The following is a 16,578-nucleotide window of genomic DNA, read 5'->3' on the forward strand; positions in this document are numbered from 1 at the left end:
TTCAATGTAACACTGGCCACATCCTGGGTAGCAATGAATCATTCTCCTTGGGATGCTCAAGCCTACTCAACTTGACACCACTTAGGCCTTGCCATCATGAGAATACTATGAGGGCACCTCTCTCAGGGTAAAGGCTTCCCTACAAAGATATACTGTTAGCTGAGGTAGGACTTATAGAGGTACAAATTTCCCTGAAAAGACATAACTGAGCAGTGTTGGAATATTTAGAAGACAATGCTTTAGGAAGAGTTCCAACTACCTGAGATTAAGAAATCTTAAACAAAAGGACCGCTCTTTCCTGTAAATGTGCTTCACACTCCCCTACCACTCTACTTTTATCTAAATCTCTTTAATGGAGCATTTTCTGTGTTGAATTCCTATTTCTTTCTTTCTTTTTTTTCGACAATTGGGGTTAAGTGACTTGCCCAGTGTCACATTGCTAGTAAGTGTGCAAGGCCACATTTGAAGCCAGGTCCTCCTTATTCCAGGACCTATCCATTTCTCTATCCACTGTGTCATCTAGATACTCCCTCTTCATTCTTTAGAGCTCAACTTTAGAGCCCACCACTGACTGTGGCTCCCCAGACCTAGTGCACCCCCTATGATTTTACTCATAAGGAAGACGTCACATAGTCCTTTGTGTTGTACCTCTCTGATGCACCTTATATAATATCATATACTATACTTATCTCTGTGTGTGCCTTATTCCAATGAAGAGTAAGCTCCTTAAAGCTCCAGGGATGCTTCTAATACAAGTTTTATATCATTTGCAATTTTCCCCATAGTTGGGTACAAATTCCTTGAGGGGAAGGAAGGTTTTAGTTTTGTCTTTTTATCCCTAGCAAAGAATCTGACAAATGATATGCTCTTAATAAATGTTTGTTGAATTTGTATTTCCCCTTGCACCAAGCATTGTGTGAAAATGAATTCATTTGAACCTTGTATTGTTTCCAATTAGAGTAGTTCCTTTGTACTTTACTAAGCATATTGGGGACACTTCAGCCAAAGCAGAGAACATTGGAGTTAGCATGTGGCTCTTTGGGTGCAGGCTTATGATATACAAAATTCCGCAGTGGATGACATTTCCCCATTGTCTGATGTCAGATAAGAGCCTAGTTTGGTATAACTAATAATGGAAAAATGATGTTGTATCCCCAGCACTTAGTTTACAGCACTTCCACATAGTAAGCTCTAAATAAATGCTCTAGAATTACTATATCTACCTACCATCTATCTTTCTAACCATCCATCCATCCATCTATCCAGCTAGTTAGCTAAGGGAAACACTTCAAGAGGCCTTTTCCTTGGCTATGGCTATCAAGAAGAAGAATAAGCATTTCTATCTAGAGCAGGCGTTCTTAACCATTTTTGTGTCATGGACCTTTTTGGTAGTCTGGTGAAGCCTGAAGTCTCCTTCTCAGAATAATGTTTTGTTGCTACAGTCATTATAGGATTAAATGCTGAATTGCAGTAGAAGTCAGTGAAAATAAAAATGTAATTGTTTTTTCCCATCCAAGTTCATGAAATCTATCCATGAATTCCTTGGGGAATATCCATGGATACAAGGTTAAGAACTTCTAATCTATAACTTCTCCAATATGTTACTTGATATTATAAATGGAGCAGAACTCCACTCCTTAATGTTGTGTGTGTTTCAAAGGTCAGGACATAGGGATATTTTCAATTCCTGGTTCCTTCCCTAATAGTCCAAGTGGGTTGGAAAATTGTACATCTCTTGGACTCAAGTTCCATTGGTTCCAGATCTTTTGTCTCTAATTCTTTGGCTTTCTTCCTTTTCAGGGGAACAAATACCTGAAAGTCTCAACTTCATCATCATAATTATATATAAGGAGAAGTCTAATACAACATGGCTAGCCCCCAACATTTGCACTTTAAAAGAGTTGATCTTAACTTTTAAATATGGCAGAACCCCATAGAGAGTAGGTATACCTGATTTCTTAAAATAAATTAAAAAAGAAATCTTTCCTCATCATTTGAAATAAGAAATTAGAAAAATGACACCTGTTCTTTTTAGCTTGAATATAATCTGCTTTCTATCCTCATATTATGCAAGTAAATTATTTATGAAGTTTTCATTGCCTTCAAGAGAGGTTTCCTAAGGATGAGGCATTATTTGATATTGTTAGAAACAAGAATCTCTGTTTTAGATCGCCTGCTTATCCTAAGCATCCTAATGTATCATCTGTAAAGAACTCTATGAATTTACAGAATATTAGACCTTGAAGACACTTGAAAGGTTCTCTATTCCAAACCACCCTTACCTTGTAAATGTGGAAACGGAGGCCCAGAGAGTTTGAATGACTTATCTAAGGACAAATTACCAAGAAGTGACAGAGAAAAGGCTCAAATTAAGTTTTTCCTGCCTGCTGAGCTTTCTTAGAATACATGAATCAAATAGTTTTGTGGACATTCAGCATTCCACAGACTAGATCATAGGTTCTTAACTAGCATTCTAGAAACATTATCAATAGAAAAAAAGATAGATAGATATAGATAAATAGATATGTGTATGTATGTGTATATGTTTGTATGTATATACACACATATGTATGTATTTATGTATATGTGTGTATATGTCTAGATAGAAATATATCTTTAAACACACATATATACATACATATAGATACATACGTACATACACACATGGATAGATAGATGAATATATTATAGTATAATATGTCATATGCTATATTATATATTATGGTATTGTACTTCAGTATAATTCATTTCCTTTGTAAGCCTGGGTATTTTATTTTATGCATTTAAAAACATTATTTTGAGAAGGGGTCCATAGGTTTCACCACTTTGCCATGAAAAAAAAAAATTAAGGGGGCAGTTAGGTGGCACAGTGGATAGAGCACCGACCCTGGAGTCAGGTAGACCTGAGTTCAAATCTAGCCTCAGACACATAACACTTACTAGCTGTGTGACTCTGGGAAAGTCACTTAACCCCCAATTGACTCACTTAAAAAAAAATTTAAGAACCCCTGGACTAAATAGATATTAAAGAGTTAAGTGAAAGGGCTCTTTTTGTGTCCATAACTATTTTCATATTTGTGTAAAAATTAATTCTGAGCAGTATGCTAATATCAGTTGTTTTGCAGCATAACTGATGAGTTTGATGTTCTCTTGTCTCCACCCTTTTTGAGCACAATTGAAACAGTTATTGTGAAAGTGTGACAATGCTGCATCTGTTTGATTCTCTTAGTGATGAGGTCATGACTTTAGGAAGGGCTGTGAAGGCCAAGTCTAGTCCTAGACAGATGATACAGAGTCTTAGAGTTTTGTTATAAAATAGAAAACTCTCAGATTCTGTTATTCTTCTTGTTAATATTATTTTCCATTCAGATTAAGTATGTTTCTTTCCACTCTGATTCTCTGAAAAAGATAGTAAAACTTCCAGCTTACCATATTGATGCCAATAAAGGCCACGCCTTTTCCCTGAATCTGCTTTATATAAAACCTGATTCTGGCCTATGGTGATGGTTATTTTTCAACATATAACAATATACATGAGGCACAGTGGATAGGGCACTGACCATGGAGTCAGGAAGACCTGAGTTCAAATTCAGCCTAAGACACTTACTAGCTTTTTGACTCTGAGCAAGTAACTTAAAATCTGTTTGCCTCAGTTTCCTTAACTGTAAAATGGGGGGGTAATGATAGCACCTACATTCCTGGATTGTTGTAAGGATCAAATGAGATGATATTTGTAAAGTGTTTAGTACAATGCTTGTCACATAGTAGGCACTTTAAATAAATGTTAGCTAGCTATTTTTATAGATATATTCATAGATATATAAATATATATATGTATGAGTATACATTATACATATATATTGCTTTGACAAAATATTTTTAGGATGTTCTGTATTTTGAGAGATGGCTAAATTTGTATCAAAATATGTTTTAAAAGTTAAATGTCTAGAAAGATCATAGACTCAAAAAAAACTGGGAGAGGACCTTGGAGGTCAAGTAATCCAAACTTCTTCTCATTTTACAAATAAGGAAATGGGTTCTAAGAAGTAAAGAGATTAGCTCCAGATCATACAGATACTAGCATTGGAACAGGGTTACAAAAATGGGTCCACAACTCCAAATCCATGGTCTTTTCATAAATAAGTTCAAATAGCTCATGGTAAGACAAAGAGCTTCTGTGATGATTTTTATTTTATTTTCTTAATCTCATAAAGAAATGAGATATAAAGATTATCTTTCTATGAAAATAAAAAGGTTTAAAACTGAAGAAGTGTATAAAACAACAAGGTTGTGGTCCCATCATACTTTAATATTCTGGAATATTCTATGACTATATGTAAAGGACTAGAGACCAAGCTTTCCAAGGGACTGGTTGAAGGGCAATGGGAGACGTTGGAAATTGTACTTAATCTATAGTCAGGGTATGGGCTTGTATACTCCCTTTGCTACTTACTACCTTGGGCAAGTGACTTAACATTTGTCTACCTCAGTCTCCTTATTTGCAAAACTAAGGGTATCAAATTAAATGATCCCTTATGTGTCTTTCATCTATAAGTCCTGTGATTCCATGAGCTAGAGAAATTAAGTTTGGAGAAGAGAAAATTTGTAAGTAATAATAATTGTTATTAATTACTTACAAATCTTCTCTTCTCCAGGGTAGGTACACCTAGATGGCATAGTGGATAGAGCACCAGGCCTGGAGTCAGGAAGACTCATCTGGCCTCAGACACTTAGTAGCTGTGTGACCCTGAGCAAGTCACTTAACCCTGTTTGCCTCAGTTTCTCATCTGTAAAATGAGCAGGAGAAGGAAATGGCAAACCATTCTAGTATCTTTGCCAAGTAAACCCCAAATGGGATCACAAAGAGTCAGGCACAATTGAACAATCACAATAGTAATAAATAGGTGATATTTACATAGCTCTTTTTTGGAGGTGGTAAGGCAATTGGGGTTAAGTGACTTGCCCAGAGTCACACAGCTAGTGTGTTATCTGTCTGAGGTCAGATTTGAACTCAGGTCCTCCTGACTCCTGGGCCAGTGCTCTATCCACTGCACCACCTAGCTGCCCCCTACATAGCTCTTTAAGCACTTTACATATACTAACTCATTTGATTTTCTCAACAGTTAAATAGTTGTCCCCAATTGCTTTTCTGTACAAAATGTAGATAAAAAAATTCTGGGTCACTTTGATTTCGTGAAATCTTTTTTCCTCCAAAATGTTTAAACTCTTGGCTTCAGATTCTTTTATCCACCATAATTCCAGAGGACATATGATTAAACATGGTATCCACCTCCTGATAGAGAGGCGATGGAATCAGAAAGCTGATTAAAATATTTATTTTTTAGCTATAGCCAATGCAAAAATTTGTTTTACTTGACTATACATGTTTGTAATGGGATGGGAAGAGGGTTTCTTGTTTTCTCAATGGAAGTGGGTGGGGAAGGGGGATAGGATGGGAAGTGGGAAGGAGATAAGATACATCTTCATTTAAAAATAAAATAAAATTGAACTTTAAAAAAGAAGAAAAACATTATTTTACTTTTTAATTCATTGAAAGTTTGCCTACATAAGAAATATGCACTCATTGACAAAGATACCTTTTAGCTTTATTTCCCAATAAACTAGTACTCTTACTCAGCAATCAGTGAAAACCACTAGATAAAAAGGCAATGTTTCTATAGTGGTAGGGATAAGAAAATCCCTAGCAATTTTTAATATCTATTAGCTAGCTAGATGTAATAGTTGTAGTGGTAGTAGTAGTAGTAGTAGTAGTAGTAGTAGTATATACACACATTCAGTCTGGGCATTATATAGATAACATATATGTGTATATACTATAATCTGTCTTGTTATGTATATCTGAACATATATATCCTTAACATACAGAGAAATATTGTTTGTGTAGAGTTAATGTGGTATAATGAATAATGTATTGGACATAAAATATGAAAGACCTAGATTCTTACTTCAGATACTTACTAGCTGTGTGATGCTGAGCAAATCACTTAACCTTGCACTGCCTCAGTTTCCTCAACTGTAAAATGAGTATAATAATAGCACCTACCTCTCAGGATTATTGTGAGGATCAAATGAGATAATAATTGTAAAGAGCTTAGCACAATATTTGGCACATAGCAGGTACTTAATAAAATGTTTGCTCCTTTCACCCCTTCTCTGATTCTTATTGTATAAATTTGATTTAGTTACTCTGGGTAGTATCTGCATGCCAAAACTATTTTCAACCATGCTTAGGCGTGGTTAGAAAAGGAGTTGCTATTTAGATTTCATATCTCAAACACTATGAGGGTGAGGCAAATGACCACTGGTTTATTTCCATGATTCTATTTTCTACTTTAACAATTTCCATTTTGGTGCAGATTGATTTGTTGTTGTTTTTTGCTGTTGTTGGAGATGAATAAATGTGGAAATCTAAAACATTATGGTTCATTCCAAATCTTCATATTAGAAAGGGTTTTACATTCAAAATGTATAATTTATTGGTGTTTTGGCATGTGATGACAGCTCAAGAAACTTCATATTATTATTTGCCAAAGCTGGAGAGCAATAATAGTCTCCTTGGTTCTAATAGACAGAAGATGCATTACAAATCATCCCTCCAACAGTTTTCAGAGAATTTGAGGAAAAGCTGGAGGTATTGGGAAAGTATCCATTGAACATCCACTATAATAACAAAAATTAGGACAAGAATGAATGAATGAATAAATAAAAAAAAACATTTATGAAGTACACGTTGAGTACTTGTCACTATACTAAGCACGTGGGATATAAATTTTGGAAACAAGACAATTTCTGCCCTTAAAGAGACTATATTTTAATGCAGAAGATAAAACATATTGGGGTCTTGGTTAAAGGCATTTCATTTGGGGATATTACTGGAATAATGAGTGGAGTCATAGAGCAATTAGTCAATATGTCTTTTCTAGGAATAATAGGGTTGATTTAATTGCTGTTCCCAGAGCGAGAAGAATCTGCTCAAAAGCAAATTCTTCATCTACCAATCCCATTCCTGCCTCTACGTCTTGTACATCTGTCCCTTTATTTCTAATCACAGCCCACACCCATAATTCAGCCATCATCATTTGTCATCTGGACTAATAACTGATATCTTTCCCCCTCTCCAATCCATTTCCCACATAGATGCCAAAAATATTTCTTAAAACATACGTCTAGCCATGTCACTTTCCTGCTCAAAAATGTCCTACAGCCTCTAGGAAAAAGTAAAAGTTCTTCATCCTAACATTTAAAGTTATTGACAACCTGGCTCCAGCCTATCTTGACAGACATTTCATATTATTTTCTTTCATTATTCTACATTCAAGCTTCGCTTAATGTTGGCCTCAACATCCCGTTTCCAGTTTCGAACTCGGCACAGTCTGTTCCTCAAGCCTAGAATGTACTGTATCTCCTTACCCCTTCCTTTATCACTTCAGATGTCATCTCCTATTGTAAAGATTTTCCTAATTTCCCCCACTGATGGCTTCACACACTCCCTCTTCCCTGCCCCCACCATGTTTCTTTCTCTCTCTTAAAAACATTTTGCATTTTATACATGTGCATACATTGCCTCCACCCAGGAGAATGTGAACTCCCCAAGGCAAGGACTGATTGTTTTTTCTCCTTGCATCCTCACAACCTAGTAGAATGCTTTGCCTAATAAATCTTTGTGAATTAAGTCTTCAATAGTTAGAATTTTAGGGTTCAAGTCCTCTCACTGACTCTCATTTTGTTTTCCCTGGTTGTCTAGAATCTACAAAGTAATCATTTGAATGTATTTTCCCATAAGACTAGTTAGCTTGTGCTCTTTCCAGAAAGTGTCAATATAAGAAGGTTTAGAAGTATAGGGTTAAGATACTTGAGATAAAGGGAAAAAAAGTCACTTTACATAAAGATTGGAGATTTAAAGCAACACTTTTACTAGAAATAATGATCTAGGATTTGGGGTTCTAATAATTGGGGCCAAGTTTAATTTCTGGAGGGAAGGTCTTTGGTAGCAAGGTGATGCAGTGGATAGAGCACTAAACTTGGAGTCATGAAAACCAGTTCAAATTCTGCCTCAAACACTTACTTGCTGTATGACCCTGGATGAGTCACTTAACCTCTCCTAGCCTCAGTTTCCTTATTTATGAAATGAAAGGGCTAGATTCCACGGCCTGTAAGTTCCCTTCCAACTGTAAATCTATGATTCTATGAAATAGAAGATCTATGATTGAAGCAAATCCTTGAGATTTAGACACACACACACAGACACACACACACACACACACACACACACACAAACAGCTGTAACTACATTTCTTACTCCATCCATATCAACACTAAAATAGAAATCATTTTCTGGTTAGAACTATAGTCATACCTCCACGATTCCTTTAATGTGGGTGATTTCCTTTGAGTGAGCATGGACAAGATGCAAAGGAGGTTTGTTTGATTTGTAAAATCTTGTTGTAGAAAAGCAGCAATAGGAGGATCTCCTACCTAATAGGTACATTTTGGGGCACAAGATAAAGAGCCTCATAGACTATGCAAATAATTAGAAGTTGCTATGTAAAGAAGATCAACGTTTTATTCCTACCAAGATCAAACAACTATTTTAAGAGGTTATTTGAGAAATGCCCATCAAAAATGAGGATAGCTGCACTCTCTTCCTGTATCCCCAGTGCCTAGCACAGTGCTTGGCACATAATAGATGCTTAATAAATTGGTGATGGATTGATTGGCATATATTTTCAAGAAAATGAGCCCCAAATTGCTGCTATTTCTCTTATTTCTTCTTATTCTTCTCCTTTTCCTCTATTTTCCTCTTGTGGTTATCAAGATTAGGTAATGAGCTTGGTAATTTCAGATTTTCGAGGCTGTGAGAAATGAGTAGTGAAATTTGACTTGGCCAAATTCTACTATAATTTGCTAAAGCAAAACCAACAGGAATAAGACATGGGAAATAATGTGGTGTCCCTGGAGCCAGTAAAAGAATGTACAAAGTAATTATTTGAATGTGTTTTCCCGTAAGACTAGAGTTAGCTAATGTTCTTTCCATAAAGTGTCAATATAGGAAGGTTTAGAAATAGAGAATTTCTCAACTTCAGATAAAGAAAAAAATCATGTTACATAAATATTAGAAATTTAAAGCAAAACTTATTTATAAGAAGAATGATGTAGAGCTGGTAACCTCAGAGTCCATGTAATCCAACTACTTCTTTTCACAGATGAGGAAACCTAAGCCTAGAAAGGTCATGAGACTTGACCATGGTGACACAGGTAGTTTCAGAAGCAAGATTTGAACCCACGTCCACAGACTCCATATGCTGTGTTTTTTCCCTACTGCACCATGTGGCTTCCACTCAGAAGGAGAAATGAAAAATGTTAGGTCCTTAGCATCACTTTTTCATTTTTTCGTTTTACTGAGACTAATGACATATGCTATTTCTCCATGGGGTAGGGAGGAAAGAACCATCTAGTAGTTCCCCATTTTAATTAAATATTCTTGCTAACAAGGTGCTGAGTTCAGCTGTTTCAAGGTGTTGAAGGAATATAAGTACTGACAATTCTCTCTAAATTTTGGTGTCCTAGGGAAAAGGACTGCTCACCTCACTCTGGTTATGATTCTCAATTCCCCCCAAAGAAGTGACAAAAATAATACTTTCTGAAACATAGTTTTGCACCCGTAGTATGAAAACGAAAGAGGGCTTTATTTATTGCATGTTCGTTGGGAATGTAGCTATTCTGCATGCATACACATTACCTACAAAAATAACCTATGCTGGCATAAATTTAAGGTCTAGAGTAGATTTAATATTTAGTAGAAATTTACATTTGAAAAATATGTAAAGGGTACATACCAATAGACCTGTATACTACTATTACATTAGAATAAATTATAATATTGTAACTATTGTTATAATTATATAATATGCCTTATTATTTAGTAATTGTAATATTAGAATTTAAATAATAATTATTACATATAGTTCAACTATGTCCTTATGGGCATAAGTGCTCCTAAATATTATGGGATTATTATTTATAGGAAGCATCAGGGCCAATGTATGAGTGGAGATTAATTTAACCAAAGAGGATACGGAAAGTACAATAAAGCAAAATTTGAGAATCCAAAACTCCGACATTGAGATTCAAAATTTGTTGTCTAAAAAAGTCATCTTAAAGATGAGGCATATTTTCTAAAAGTCTGTGAAGTTGTGATTCAAAATCCCAGTCCTTATACAAGTTGCCAAAGCTCAGGTTTCAGTTAGAAAGATTCTCTCTTTTTCAAATTTTGAACTATTTATGTGAATACCCCAAGGCAGACTTACAACACAGTGGCATCATTTTCACTAGAAATACAGGTTGCTGTTCCCATCCTCCCTCAGAGATAACACATAATCTATATTTTTGTGACAAACATAAAACCACAGGCTAAGTTTCATCCTCCCCTTTATCTGCTCTCTTTCTGAATAGTTTTGGTTTTGCCACCTAATAAGAGTAATAGAGAGGGCATCACCCACTAAATCTCTGTCTGGGTGAGGGGCTTAGTAAAATATTCAATATATTGAAAACTTATTTTACTTTATTTGGGGTAGAGTCATTATTATTATCATTGTTGTTGGTGGTAGTAATAACATGCATGTGAAGCCTTAATAATAATAGCTAGCATTTATATAATGTTTTCAAGATTGAGAAGTGCTTTGCAAATATTGTTTCATTTAATATTCACAGCAACCCAGGGAGGTAGGTGTTATTATCATCCACATGTTACAGATGAAGAAACTGAAGCAGAGAGATTAAGTGACTTTCTCAGAGTCACATAGCAATCAAGTGTCTGGGGTCAGATTTGAACTTAGGTCTTTCTGACTCCAACTCCAATGCTTTATCCACAATTTACAAAGCTCTTCCCATACATCAACTTTGTCAGATAGATGAAAGCCCACTTCACAATACGTATTTTTGGAATTAGACAACTGAACTCCAGAACAAATGAAAGCACTTTCATTGTGGAAGAGATTTAGTTTGCATGACAAAGAATTATTGACAACTTCTAGGAAATGTGGTTATATTCACCAACTTGCCATTTTACCTGCCATTTCAAAATGATCTGAACTTAAGTCTCAGGACCTAGGGAGGCAGCATAATATGATTTTCAAAGAACAGGCCCTAGAGTCAGAAAGACCTGGATTCATATCCTGCTTCTATCACTTATTGGCTGTGTGACCCTGGATAAGTCCTTCCGTCCTTCAATTTCTTCATCTGTGAAATTAAAGCCTGGGGTCTGATGGTCCCTAAAGTCCCTTCCAGTGCTAGGTCTATCTTCAAGTGCTGTGTTATTTCCATGATGCCACACTTATTTTTCTTCATGTTTCTCACTCATAACTCTCCACATCCTATTTCCATAACTTTCCACTGACTTTCCCCCATGACAGAAATGATTTTCCTCCTCATCTCTGCTTCTTAGAATTGCTGACTTACTTCAATACCCAGCCCCCCCAGATGCTAGAACATAAAGTTATCCCTTCCACATCATGGTGCACCTCAGCAATCTAGAAAATCTGCATAAAATTTTTGGCCCTCCCTTTGTCCCAGAGAAGTCTGAATTATTATGTATTAAAAGATAAAATATGTTGATATAATATAATACTATATATATGTTTGTATACATTTATGAATTTCTAAACTTTTTCTGTGTCATCTGCTGGCTTCTGCAGCTTCTGCAAAACTCCACCAAAATTCCCATTTGGGAACTTGCCGACCTGCGATATATTGAAATCATGATGGGGAAAATCGCGATGGGAAAGGGATAACTGTAAAATCCTTGAGCATAAGGATTATTTTTGCTTTTCTTTGCATCTCAGCTCACAGGCACGGTGTCTGACTATAGTAAATGCTTAATAAATGCTTGTTGACTGATTGACTTAGACAGTGACATGGGGATGGGAGGAGGAGGAAGGACTAGTCATCGAAACTTGTAAACTGATAAGAGAGAAAAACACTCTAAAATATCAAGAATATGACATCCTTAATTGCACCTGACACATTTGTTTTGAGGACCATATTTATTTTGGTGTAGTATAGCTAAAATGAAATCTGTCACAGTAACCAGCTGTCCTACTTGAACACTTTTTATATTAGCCATAGGTAGCTAGTTTTGCTGGTTTAATCAGAGTGTTAAAGCAAAATTGTGTCTTAGAAATTTGAAATATCATTTTGCTTCTTGGCGCAGATAATAGCAAGAATTTGCCAAGAATTATGGGAGTTGCCAAATAAAAGAATCAGAATTACAGGATTGTCAACATTTTTAAATGACTAATTCCAGCGAATGAATTACTATTCACTGAAGTCAGAGACCCAATAAAAAGCAAAAATTAAAAACAAAACAGAAAACAAAAATCAGATTTCTAGGCAGATATTTAGGTAGAAGTTGCTAGGTGAATTGATACATTTTAAGAACCTTAATCTTATTAATTAGGTTGTCAACAATATGAATTTAAATTTAGTTTTTAAAACAAATTAATAGGTTTATGATATTTTTGAAAATTTCCTCAGAACCATCTCTAATAATTTTAGCGCTTTCACAAAATGCATCCTGAAATCAACTTTTTAAGACAAGTTTTGTTGAGGGGACAAGGGTTAAGGATGCTGAGACACAAGGTTCCATCACGTGATACCCCTGACACACCTTGAGGCCTCTTTTGGGGGTGTACAGCAATGTGTGTAGGGAAGGGCAGGACCAGGCCTATAAGCACTGTACCTACAGTGATGTTGAGGGTGAAGAGGGGTAAGATCATCTGATATTTTCCTGTTTTAACTAATTCTTGCTAACAAGGTGCTTAACTCAGCTGTTTCTAAGCTGTTGAAGAAGTCTAAGTACTGACAGCTCCTTAAAAATTTTGATTCCTTGGGGCAAAGGACTGATCACCCTACTTTGGTTATAACTATGAATTTCAGGAGTGATAAGTATAATATTTTCTGAGATCTAGGCTTGCACCTATAGTAGAAAGCAAGAGAGCAATTTATGTATTGCATATTCATTGGAACTGTAAGTTCTTTTGCATTTGTACTTATCCTGGAAAAATAACCTATGCTGTTATTATTTAGTATGTGAATTGACCTGATTAAAAAAAAAAGCAAGGCACATTGCCATTCATTAAGGTATCTAAAAGTGTATACAGGGAGAATCCAACCTAACCCCTTGATTGGTAAAGGGGGAATTCATTCATTTGACCATAGTAATAAAGGTTCTAGCAGTAAGATTTATTTCCTCTGATTCTTTCCTCTTGGTTCTCCTTGGACAAGTCTGTCCCTTTGCCAGTGAACAGCAACTGTAAAAGTCTAGTCATAACAGCGAGGTTTGAATTCAGTGTGATGGAGAGAGGGCAGTGTTATCACTTTGTGTTTTTTGTGAGTAAAAGCTACTGGGAATTTTTTTTTTCCTGTAGCATGTACATTATGCAAGTCATTGCTAGCTTACGATATTACTATAGAGGAGGATGGTTCAGGTAGTCAAAATGAATCACAGAGGAAGATTTCTTTCATCCAACTCACTTTCATATTGAAATTTCTGTATCAAATTAGAAATTAGCCTGTGACCCTCTAGGCACATTTTATATTCAGTCACGAACATAGCTTCCTGTCTATTAGGGAAAGCTGTGCCTGTTCATCTCGGAGCAAAATCTAACTCTCTGCAATTGAAAAAATGGAGAAATTTGGGAAAAAATAAACCAGGTTAGTTTTCATTTGAAAATAGCTGTTATGATGTGGGGTGCTGGTGGTGGTGTATGGGTGTGGGTGTGTGTGGGTGTGGGTGTTTGCTCATTAAAAATATTTATAAATTTTAAAATTCAAAAGCATGGCTTGTAAGCTCTCATCCATTGCCAAATGGTGGGTGATTGAAGAAAAAAGAACCTGGGAATATATGGGAAAGTCCCATTTCTTTGTTCATGAAAGTCCCTTATGCAGCTAATAATCATTTCATGTAACTAGGGATTTAAAAATAGTATCAATCTGTGGCAATTCACAAATGATTGTTTTGTTAGTTATTCTAAATAAGAAATTATGGGAATTCTATGTTAGAGTTGGAAAAGACCTTGGAAATCATCTAGTGGTTCTTAACCTAGAGTCCGTGAACTTTTTTTTTTACCTTTTTGAAAACTGTACTTCAATGTAATTGGTTTCCTTTGTATTCTTATATATATTATTTTATGCTATGAAAAACATTTTTCTGAGAAGAAGTTCATCGATTTGACCCAATTCTCAAAGTGGTCAATGACACAAAAAATGTAAGAACCTTTGATTTAGTCTAACATTTCTGTTTTCTAATAAACTTGAGTGTCCAAAATTATGCAAATGAGGGTAAAAATGGAAAGAAAAGCTTGTCATTTTTCCTATCTTAAAATATTAAAAATAAAATAATAAATAAATAAAAAATATCTCATGAGCATGCTTATTTTTCAGTAGAAAATAAGCTTAATTTTCTCTATTTCGCTCCCAAATGTTCCTGTTTTACTTTGCTCCAAGAGTATTCCATGTGCCTAGACCGTCTTCTTCATTTACCTTGATCAGCATTTATAGATTCTGTCCATAGAGTAAAAGTTTCAATGTTCTGTGGCCAAATTAGATTGGGACGTTTTAAAATGCTTTCAATTTATAGAGATGGAAACTCTGCAGAAGACTGTATGAAATCAGTAAGATTAAGTAACTTAACCAAGGTCGTAAAGCATGGTTTTGTTTTATTTTGTTTTATTTTTTGGCAGAGATAAGCCTAGAACCCGGGTGCCTGTATTTTTTTCTATTCAGGGAGGCTAATGGCAAACAACAATTTGGGGTGCTTATGTTCAGATGGAGTATATGCAACCCTGGGCAAATCTCTTAACTGTTTGCCTCAGTTTCTTCATCTGTAAAAATTGGAATAATAATAGTACCCACCTCCCAAAGTTGAGATAATAATTGTAAAGTGCTTAGCACAGTGCTTGGCATATAACAAGTTCTTAATAAATGTTAGCTATTATTATTAGCTATTTTTACTCAAGAATTCTTAGCAGTATGAACCATTTTGACATTCTAGCAATAGTCCTATTATATCACCATGAAGATAACATTTGAGGGATCACAGAATCAGAGATCACAAAATCTAGGAACCAATAGGCCATCTGGTCAAACCTTCACCTGACAAAGAAACACCTCAATATTTCAACAAGTGGTCACTGGGCTTTCTCTTGAAGACCTCTAAGGAGGGGAAACCTCCTGAAAGTAATTTAACTTCAGAGCTGAAAAACTTCCATTCGAAAAAAAAAAGCTGACCAAAATTTTTTTTTAAATTCAATTGAAAGAAATCACCAATTCAATTCCAAAATTTTGTATTCTATAACATAGTTTATATTCCAGAATTTTGTGTTCTATAACACAGTTTACATTTCATCACAGAAATTATTTTATAATAAAACCATATTGTTAAACAACACTATTGATTGCACTAGAAGACAATTTGTAGAAATAAAATTAATCTATGGTACTTGTGACTCATAAACTGTTTCAAGTTACAAAGGAGATGTTCCTCGGCTTTCAGAGAACATATCCATAATCATCACTGCCTTGATCATTTTGACGTGTCAATTCAATCAAATAATTGATCAATTCAGATGAACAGCTTGTTTGATTTCTTTGGTTTATTTTTACTGAATTGTTGTCTATTCTGTCAAAATGGTCTAACTTTTACTGTAAGGATTCTTGTGTGATCAATTAGTGCAAGGATATGTTACGACTCTATGTTGATATTTAACAGTAGGATATGTACCCATTGGCAATCTCAATAAGGAATTTTCATAGGGAAAATAAAAACTTTTATTAATGCATCTTTTAATCCATGTCCTCAAATTTGAGTATTAAATATATAGAACCAAATCAAGCTATTGGTGGGAAGTTTTGAAAAATTCAAGCAAATCTCTTAAAGGAGACAATTAATTTTGTGAGGAAGTGGCAGATACTGTGACTATAGGTAAAATGCAAGTCATTTGAATGTTCCAGTAAATGGAAAAACTACTGGGCTGACTCCTTTTCCTGATGCTGATGCTTCTCATTTTAATCTATTTTTTTCAAACTTGGATGAAGTTTATGTATGAAATCTGGAATTGAATGATATAAAGAACAACTTGAAGATTTAAAAATTTTGTAAGTAAAATATGCATAGTGAGTTATCAAATGAAATGTTCACTTCCTAGTATAAAACTGCAACAAGAAAAGTAAATTCTCTAACACAAAGAGCAACAACAAAAACTATTATCTATAAGGGTTTGTCCATCTATAAAATGGGTTTCTGTCCTTCCCCATGTCACTAGAATGTCAGTAAGATAAATGAGATATTAAACTAACCTACTCATTAAAATGAAGTTCTTTTCTTTTGTATGGACTTGACTTCTCTTTTCAAATATGTTTTAGTCTCTACATTTGACATTAGGAGGTCTGGTTATTTTTAAAACAATTGTCAGTTTTCCCAGAATATATGATGTGTTATAGATTATTAGATAAACATTTTCCTTCCATAACTGCTGGGCAGCTAGGGCAGTGAATAGTACA

This window comes from Vombatus ursinus, unplaced genomic scaffold (genome assembly GCF_900497805.2).
Source record: "Vombatus ursinus unplaced genomic scaffold, bare-nosed wombat genome assembly UNPS02014814.1, whole genome shotgun sequence".
NCBI lineage: Eukaryota > Metazoa > Chordata > Mammalia > Diprotodontia > Vombatidae > Vombatus > Vombatus ursinus.